Here is a 9,312-nt window from a genome sequence, read left to right as displayed (position 1 = left end):
ACTAAGGCTGCGCGATTGCACGGGGGATGAGTTAGGAGCACGAGTGACGAGTACATGCACATTGAAGTTTTACTGCTTGTTATCAACCATAGGCGGCGGCACAGAGTAGCAGCTTCACGAGCTTCACGAGGCTGCGGGGTGCTGGATGGTGGAGGTTCACTTCCGTCGAGAGTGACAAACACTCTTTGGGTGTGGGCTAAGTGTGGGGCACGCGTTGTTCCGATTCACATCAGTCTAATTTCATCTTTTGATTCTACCCATGCCTGTTTATGGAGATGCTTTGAAATAAACATCGTTTGGCTCAAAATCTGTTGTGCCGCCAAAATGCTCGGAAGGCGTCACTGGAGATAATTTGAAGAAACAAGCATCTGGCGGCATACCTCTATTTTCCTGCATAATATTTTGATGTGCGAACGCTCGTCATTGGATGCCTAAAAATGCAAACGGTGCCGACATGACGGAACCCCGCGGGCGGGCCGTTTTGGGCCGCGTGTTTTCGGGCTGACTCGGTCCCGCGCGGCGGGGCGAGGCTCGCCGGATGGCCATGCAGTAGGACATACTGCGACTCGTCGGAAACGACCCTGTTCCGGCGGCAGCATAGCCGGCATAGCTCGCATGTGTGGGCACACGGCGAGTGTCACCAGCGCAGCACGGTGCACGGTGCAAGTGAATGGAGCGTGCAACGTTAATGGATGGATGGTGGATGGATGGTGAATGGAGCGTGCAGTTGAGCGGGATAACGACTGGCATTTGCGGAACAAAGCGACTCTTTACTAAATCCCATGAATTGACGACGAACATACGAATATTTTTTTTTAAATCTATTTTATCGAAATATATCACAATTGGCATTTACCTTTGTCCCTACACAGTTTGACACTGCGTGTCACATTTTTTTGTGATGCAAGCTGATGATTTATTATGCAAAAGAGGGCGCCACATAGATTCATTATTGTTTCGTCTTTCAGTGATTTTGATAATTCTGTTTAAGCTTCATATGTATATGTAGGCACGTCCTGCTGTTAGTCGAATTCACAGAAAAATTGAGGTAGATCTGTCATTCGTTTATCTATCGTTAAGCTACAGCATTCAATTCGTTGTCCGACTGACACATGAGCGGCACCAATTAGCGCTCCCATCAGCTGAAATGTGAGCCTCGCTCTGCCCCCGGGGGCACGGCGCTCCACCCGCGTCCGCCTCTGTCCGCCGGCGGAGCCATTCCGCACGCGCTGGGTGTCCCGTTCCGCGCCGCGCGCCGCCACTGCGCCACACACGCCGCCGCGCCGCTAATGCGGCGAACGACGGCGCGTCAGTTCTGCCGCGGCGAATCGACAGAGCGCTGTCGGCGCTCGTCAGCGCGGCCCGTCGAACACGGCGCGTTTTTCGCCGAGTGTTTGCTGTTGACCGGACGTCGGAACACGCTGCAGAGAGAAACCAACCCACTCTCCGCGTATCAATATTTCATGAGTGATCTGTGCAAGGCGATGGCCAACTTTTTTGATCGGTTCAACAGTGAGAAAAAAGCAGAACAGGCAGAATCGCGCCTGACAGCTCGGAACAACTCGAGTCTGTCTGCTGATAGGGCTGCCAAATATGAAAATTAATATGAAACACAGAGGAGGGATGAGGTGACAAGACAAGGGTGTCTTCAGCGGAGGGGTGTCCCTGGGGATGAGTGACCGCAGGGTCTCTGGGGATGAGTGACCGCAGGGGAGGGCTGTCCCCAGCGGTCGCGTGATGAGCCGCAGCAGCCAGCCGCCGCCGCCGCCGCTCACTAATGGTTACCGATTGCCAGCGACGATGACGGCCGGAGCCGTCATCCGTCTGCGAATGGCGTCATCGGTCTGCGACCGGCGTCACGGCGCGGGGGTGCGGCCGGCGCGGCGGTGTCACTGTCCGGGACGGGGTACCGCGGGACGCAGCTGCCACCGCCGCCGGGTGGTCACCGGTGGGACAGACTGTCAGCGGCCACCTCTGATCCGCCGGACAGCTCCGTGAGCGGCGACACTACAGGGCAGGCGCTGCCGATGTTCCCCACCCTGCCAGATCGCTGAGCAGTGAGCAATAAGCATGTATTAGCTCATGCGGTAACCGCGTTCAGCAAGAATAAGAAGGTTTTCAGTCGAGTGAAACCTTTTCCGCCATTCTTGTGTTTCTATTTTTGTGGCATGGATTCTCCCCCCCCCCCCCTCCACGCAGAAGGCCGCTTAGGAGCTGAGCGGATCGAAAGATCATGCGGTCAGAGAGATCGCGCGGCCAGCGAAATAGCGCGTGCAGGGAGATATCGCACGGGCAGAGAGATCGCGCTGACAGATCTGTCGATCGCCTCCATGCCGATCTGAGGAGACACAGGCACTGTTGATTTCCCTCGAGGTGAGGCCTGTCAAACGCGACGACAGAGGACGGAGGGACGGAAAGCTCCCCTGCTCTTCCCTGAGCCAGCCAGAAAAACAACACCAGATGAATTGAACTTGGGCGAGTCGCCGCAATCATGATGACGGATTGACGGCTGCATCGCATACTCGCATCGCATACTCGTACAATGCATCGCATACTCGTACATTTGACACATAAATCTAGGCATTTTCGCTCATTTTAGCACTGCTAAACGCAGCTACAGTATCCTAAAGGAAAAGACACGATCCGTAATCGTTACGATGTCGATGTCGTATATTGATCAATCTACATACTAGCCCTTGCTTTCCATTACCATAATCTTAGCCCTTATTCTAAATACAACGATTCAGAAGGACGGCTTGGAAAACCCCAGCTAACAGGAAACGTTACTACAACGTTGTCACAACGTCGTGTTTCGGTAAGTTGCGAAATTACGTTTTAATTACGTTGTAGCAACGTTCTGAACGTTGTGAAGCCATGGTTTGGTCCGAAAGTCGTGGTAAAACGTCGTGACAACGTTTTATTGGTACGTTGCAGCAACCGCGCACTTGCAGCATTATATTTTGATAATGCATGGTGACATATATGGCCATATAATGCACTTCCTTTGACTTTCAATGCGCATATTCAGTTTTCATCGTTAAATTTGACATATTTTAACACTTGGACTGTTCACGTTGTCAGCTGGTGGTCGCCAACACGTTGTTAAAACGGTTTTTCACAACCTTGACATTATAGGTACTGAATAATTAGCGGTGTTTTTACAAGTAAATTCTGATACCTTTCTCTCTCTATCTCTCTCTATATATATATATATATATATATATATATATATATATATATATATATATATATATATATATATATATATATATATATGTATGTAACATGTGTAAATTGCAAAGTGTCATTGGCATGTTTTGCAACATCACAGGCGGAGCTAGAGGCTTGCAACTATCCCTATGTAAACGCGGCTGTTATCCGCGGCTGCCAGCAAGCCACGCGGGCCGCCACTCAGGCGAACGGTGGCTCGCGCCCTGACCTCGCCTGAGGGGCCGTGACGTCAGTGTCACCGGCCGGCGTTCAGAGCCAGCCGGCCGAGCCGCAGTCTACGCGGCGCGAGCGAGCAGTGAGGGCCGGCGGCGGGCGCGGCTGAGATAGCTGGAAGATGAAAGATAGCGCCAGTTGTCTGCGTTTGATGCGATTGTTGTTTTGACTGGTAAGTCAAAGTACCATTTACGAGTAGCATTTGCAAGATTGTGCCTTGTAATATCGTGCGGTCTAGGCTATAGTTCATTGTAGCTCTAGCCTCTAAGGTGTTGACATGTTTCAGTTTGATCTAGCCTGTCGCACTGTTACGGAAAGTGGTGCAGGTATTTTTGTGATTTTTTCATGAATTGAATGTCTGATTTTCCCTCATGTCTTCCCGCAGACGTCCTGCAACTCGTCAGCGCGCCTTGCGGCAGGCCTACTGTCGGCAATGCGGTAGCGAAGTGGCTGTCCGGAAGCTGCGACCGGAACGGGGGGTGCACAGACCGTCTAGTCAGGCACTGCCAGCTGCCTAGGGACATCGAGGCCGCAAATGAGCCGGTGCCTAACGGTCCGCCGAGTGATCCTCCCAGCGAGGGTTAGTTAAGAAGTGAACTTCCACCAGTTCTGGCGTGCTAGCGGCTAGCGTCAGAGCCGGTAGAACCCAATTCCGTCCCAAGCCCCCATGGGGGCGCCCCTGGGCCCCATGCCCCATCACCGATGCCGCCGCCGTCGTTTTGTTTGTTTGTTGTAAATTGAGGTGGTATGATGTATTGAAATATACACTTCTTACATGCCTTTTTTACAAGTCTAGAGAACGGGAAGAGAGCGTCGGAAACACATTCTGAGTATGTTGCGAACACGTTGAGAGGGCGTTGCGAAAATGTTTAGGACGTTTACTCAGGGTCGCAGGGACGGAAATGCGAAGTAGCGACAACGTGGTGCGCACGTGATAAAAACGTCGCAGAGACGTTGCCAAAGCGTTCTATACTATACTCCTTGTAGTCACGTTGCGGAAACGTGGTGACAACGTTCCAGAAACACTGTTGGTACGTTACAGAAAACATTTCATAACGTTGGCGGGACGTTGTAAGAACAGTTTTGGGACGTCACGGCCACGTTACAGAAACGTTGTGATGACATTCAAATGCATGGTCGGATGACGTTGTCACGCCGTTGTCTGGAGTCTACAAAATTACGTTGTCACAACGATAAATCGGGACGTTGTGGTAACCATTTGACAACGTTTAAACGACGTTGTAACAACGGCAAATTGTTAGCTGGGACAGGATGCTCATGAATCATGAGTACCTACTGATAGAATAACCTACTTGTACTGTACAGTGTACAGCTGGTCCATTCGCTTCCAGTATGTTCTATGTATTAAAAAAACATCCACACGGTCATTAAGTTGTTGTTTGCCCATAACCGCCTTACGACTGATACGGAAAAATCTTTTGGAGCGATCAGGTAGAAAAGTGGCCAGCGCGCTCTTAAATATGTATGATATTTTAAGCTAAGCATGACTTTTTGCTTTTCCCTTGTACATTTACGCCTTCAATTGACACAAGGCACATATAAATCAAACGAACAACATATAAAATAGCCTCTATAGCTATATTTAACAATTAAGAGGCAATAACCTTGCCGTTGACATAGCTGGCATTCAAGTATACCTATGTAGTTATATACCAGACTTGTGACAGCTCAAGAAAAAAGTGAGCTCGCTCAGCTCAACTCCGTTTTATCCGCTCCCGCTCAGCTCCCGCTCAGTTTAACACGGCTCAGCTCAGCTCACGCTCCGCTCAAACCGGCTGTGCTCCGCTCACGCTCAGCTCAGCTCAGCTCAGTTTCCGCTCAGCTCAGCTCAGCTCAGTTTCCGCTCAGCTCAGCTCAGCTCAGTTTCCGCTCAGCTCAGCTCAGCTCAGCTTCCGCTCAGCTCAGCTCAGCTCAGTTTCCGCTCAGCTCAGCTCAGCTCAGTTTCCGCTCAGCTCAGTTTCCGCTCAGCTCAGCTCAGTTTCCGCTCAGCTCAGCTCAGTTTCCGCTCAGCTCAGCTCAGTTTCCGCTCAGCTCAGCTCAGCTCAGTTCCCGTTTAGCTCAGCTCAGTTTCCGCTCAATTCAGCTTAGCTCAGTTTCCGCTCAGTTAAATTCACGCTTAGATCGCTCAGTCGTTCTTTTTAAATCGGACATGCTTAACCCTCGCCCGTATAGGGGGGGGGGGGGGGTCGAACGGACCCCCCTCTGTTTTTCGCGAATAACTCGCGTAAAAAGCGGCCGATCGCGACGAAACTTTCAGTACCCTCGCGATAATCAATTTTACACCTATCCTGAAAATTTCATGACCCTGACCCTAATGACCTTTGACCTGTGACCTACTTTTCGAGACCATGTTTGGCCGGAATCGCGATTCGGCGTATGTCGGCTCGCATTAGCCGCGCGTTAGCAGTCTTTTTGTGGTTTCAAGTGTTCAAACATGGCATATGATGTTGCTCCCATGCATTAGGGTGGGTGTCAAGGTCACCGGAAGGTCAGGTCAGGTCATTGACCTTTGATGACCTCGGTTCACTTTTTCGAGTTTTACATGTTTCTAGGCTAGTTTTTGGAGCTGAATTCGAATTTAGCAACCATTTGAACATTTACGAAGCAGTTTTGGTGCCTTCGTAACATGTTACGAAGCTGTCAGAGGCTACTACGAATACCCGGCAAAATCCTTACTGGTTGACCTGACCTGACCCGACCTGGCCTCAATGCATAAAGACATCATCAGTGATCATAACTAACATGATATTCGTGATCAGCACCCCGAAAAAACCCATAGCAGCCACGTTTTACGACGTTCTAACAGGTCCCGATTTTCCCGACTTTTGGGTCATTGACCTGACCTGGAAGGTCAACCGATAACCTAGGACCTTAACACGCGCACTGCAGGGGGGGGGTTGTTTTCAACCCCCCCCCCCTGTGGTTTTTCGTAAATCGCGAGAAAACGGCGGCGCGTAGCGCCGCCAAATTTTGCATACCTGTTCTCCCAACTTTTGCACACCTTGAGTAAAAATTTTGACCCCAGGTGACCTATGGTCAGGTCACCAGGTCAGGTCAAGTGACCCTACCTCGAAACGTAAATTTCGAAGTTTGCAATCCCACCAAGCCCACAGTTGTTGAGATATGATCTTGAAACCCACAGGAAATAGTAAAGTCATCACGAGCTACAACTTGTGTATCTCGGAATTTTTATATCGATGACCTAAGGTCAGGTCATTTTTGCGACCGACCCATTATAAGTCAATGGGAGAAATTTCAACTTACTCTGAATGCCATCCTATGACTTCAATACGCTCAGGATCATAGGATTACATGTCCCTGTTGGTGATTTCACCGAAACATATCACTTATGACCTTTGGAAGGTGATCTCCAGGTCATCTTAGGTCACCTGAGGTCACCAGCGGTTTTTCTTCAATAACTTGAGATTGAATAGAGATAGAGACTCCGTTCGACGTTTATCGTGTTTTTCTCGTCAATGCGGATCGAATGATATGCAACATGACCTATTTCAGTCAGGTCATGACCTTGACCTGAGGTCAAATTTTCAACTTGACCTTTCGAGGTCATATTATATATCATTCGATGCGCCTTGACAAGCTAAGAACGATGGCGTTCGAATCGATCCTCTGTCTTGTGTGCAAGACAAGTTATTCAAGAAAAACTACCGCGAAATTCCTGTTGTGAAAATCGTAACATTTTGTCTTCGGTGACCTCTGGTGACCTCGTTTTTGACCTGACCCAAAAATGATCTTAGTATTTCTTGTAGATCTCATCTCAACCTATCCAACGCCGTCTACCGCTTGTCGCTACGTTGCGCCGTTTTCGAGATCTCAGGGGGGGTTGTTTTCAACCCCCCCCCCCCCCCTGCAGTTCGTGTTCGGCTCAGACCCGCTGCAGTGCGCGTGTTAAAATTGGGTATCATCGGCTTCCTCTCGTCGCGGGCAGCACGCTCGTTTTTTCCGCGAAGCTCTAGCTCGATCAGGGACGAAACGGCAAGGGGGGGTCCAACGGACCCCCGCCCCCTTATACGTTCGCGGCTGGAAAAACACCAATACGGGCGAGGGTTAAAAAACAGACCAACTCTTGGCGCATAAGTAAGTCTCCTCTAACAAGGAGCGAGGCAACTTACACAATGGGCAAAAGAGATAAGCTCATTAAGACCTTGAGACTTTGCGAGTCGTGCGTCTACTTGGACTCAGACTATAGTTACATGAAATGGACTGTTCTTGGCAGTGTTATCACATGTTATCAGAGTGTGCACCCGCGATGTTAACATAACATATAAGTTCAAAATATACGAACGAAAAAAGTCTGGACGAAAAAGTTTACAGACGAAAAAATGTACAGACGAAAAAATGCCAGACGAAGAAAAGTCGGACGAAAATCTGCTAGACGAAAAAAACGCCATGGAATCATCTCAACTAGGCGGTGTTTCACGGCCGAGAGCAGCACGCCCACGCCGCCATCCGCTCTTGGCACCCTGCCAGGAGCTGACGTTACATTTTGGGGTAGTGTTGGAACTTGGAGATAAGAGTTTGTTTATATCTCCATGGAAACCCCATTTGACACGTGTGATAGCAGCGTGCTGTTATCAGTGAAACCTTGAGTGAAACCAAACACCACCCTGATCTCAACCAAGGCAATGTCAACACAATTAGAATTCATAGTCGGCGTGTGAATAAGGGAGCTTTTCCCATATTATGGACATCAGAAGGTGAGAGTTCCAGTTAGCGCCTCTGCCCCACCCCACTTTCAATAGGATATGGTTGCTTAGCCCACATTCAACCAACGAAGAGGAACATTTGCTAATTCCTAATTGTAAATATTTTATGCAGAGGTAAGAACCCTTATCGATAAAATCAATTTAAATAACTGCTTAAATAACAAAGTGAAGAATGCTGAATTGTACATTGCGGAGCAGAGTGTCAAGGCGAAGCATCAAAGCCTGACAGTAGGTATTCATCTTGCAGTCAGACTTGAAACTTGAGACTGGCTGTATTAGCCTGTAAATTGGCCAAGACCCTGGTCTTCCAATTTCCATGCAACATGGATGAAATAAATTAAGCTTGATTAGTGATTAATATTGATTTCTTTAGAGTTTTGATATTTTTAAGTGCGATCACGAAGGCAGTGTAATTGCTCACTCCATAGCTAGCTCATAGCTGAAGCATCAAATCCTGAGTTAATTTCCAAGCATGAACTGAAAAGAATTAGAACTGGATCAGCTCAGCTCAGCTAAATCAGCTCAGCTCAATCAGCTCAGCTCAGCTCAGCTCAGCTCAGCTCAATCAGCTCAGCTCAGCTCAGCTCAATCAGCTCAGCTCAGCTCAATCAGCTCAGCTCAGCTCAATCAGCTCAGCTCAGCTCAGCTCAGCTCAGCTCAGCTCGCTCAGCTCAATCAGCTCAGCTCAGCTCGCTCAGCTCAGCTCAGCTCAGCTCAGCTCAAGCTCATTCAGCTCAGCTCAGCTCAAGCTCATTCAGCTCAGCTCAGACAGCAGCTCAGCTCAATGCATTACAGAGCCGGCTCAGCTCACAGCTCAACAATTTGGCAAAATGTTGAGCCGGCTCATGAGCTGAGCTGATTTTTGAGCCGGCTCAACTGAGCTGATCACAAGTCTGTTATATACATTATGCAGCATACAGCACAGTCTTTAATTCCTCAACGCATCTAACAGGGGTCACATGCCTGGTTTGACGCCATCCATGCGGCACTACCTGCCCTTCCTTAAGGCACCGACAGGCATCATGCAGGATCACAGTCGGTTTTGCAGGCGCGTACACCATTTTCCGACACTCCTTTCTCACAAGTTGTCACACCTCTCCACGGCTCCACGCCTCCCCTCACG

Source organism: Amphibalanus amphitrite, unplaced genomic scaffold (assembly GCF_019059575.1).
Source record: "Amphibalanus amphitrite isolate SeventyFive unplaced genomic scaffold, NRLGWU_Aamphi_draft 001543F_arrow, whole genome shotgun sequence".
Classification (NCBI taxonomy): domain Eukaryota; kingdom Metazoa; phylum Arthropoda; class Thecostraca; order Balanomorpha; family Balanidae; genus Amphibalanus; species Amphibalanus amphitrite.
This window is presented reverse-complemented; position numbering follows the sequence as displayed.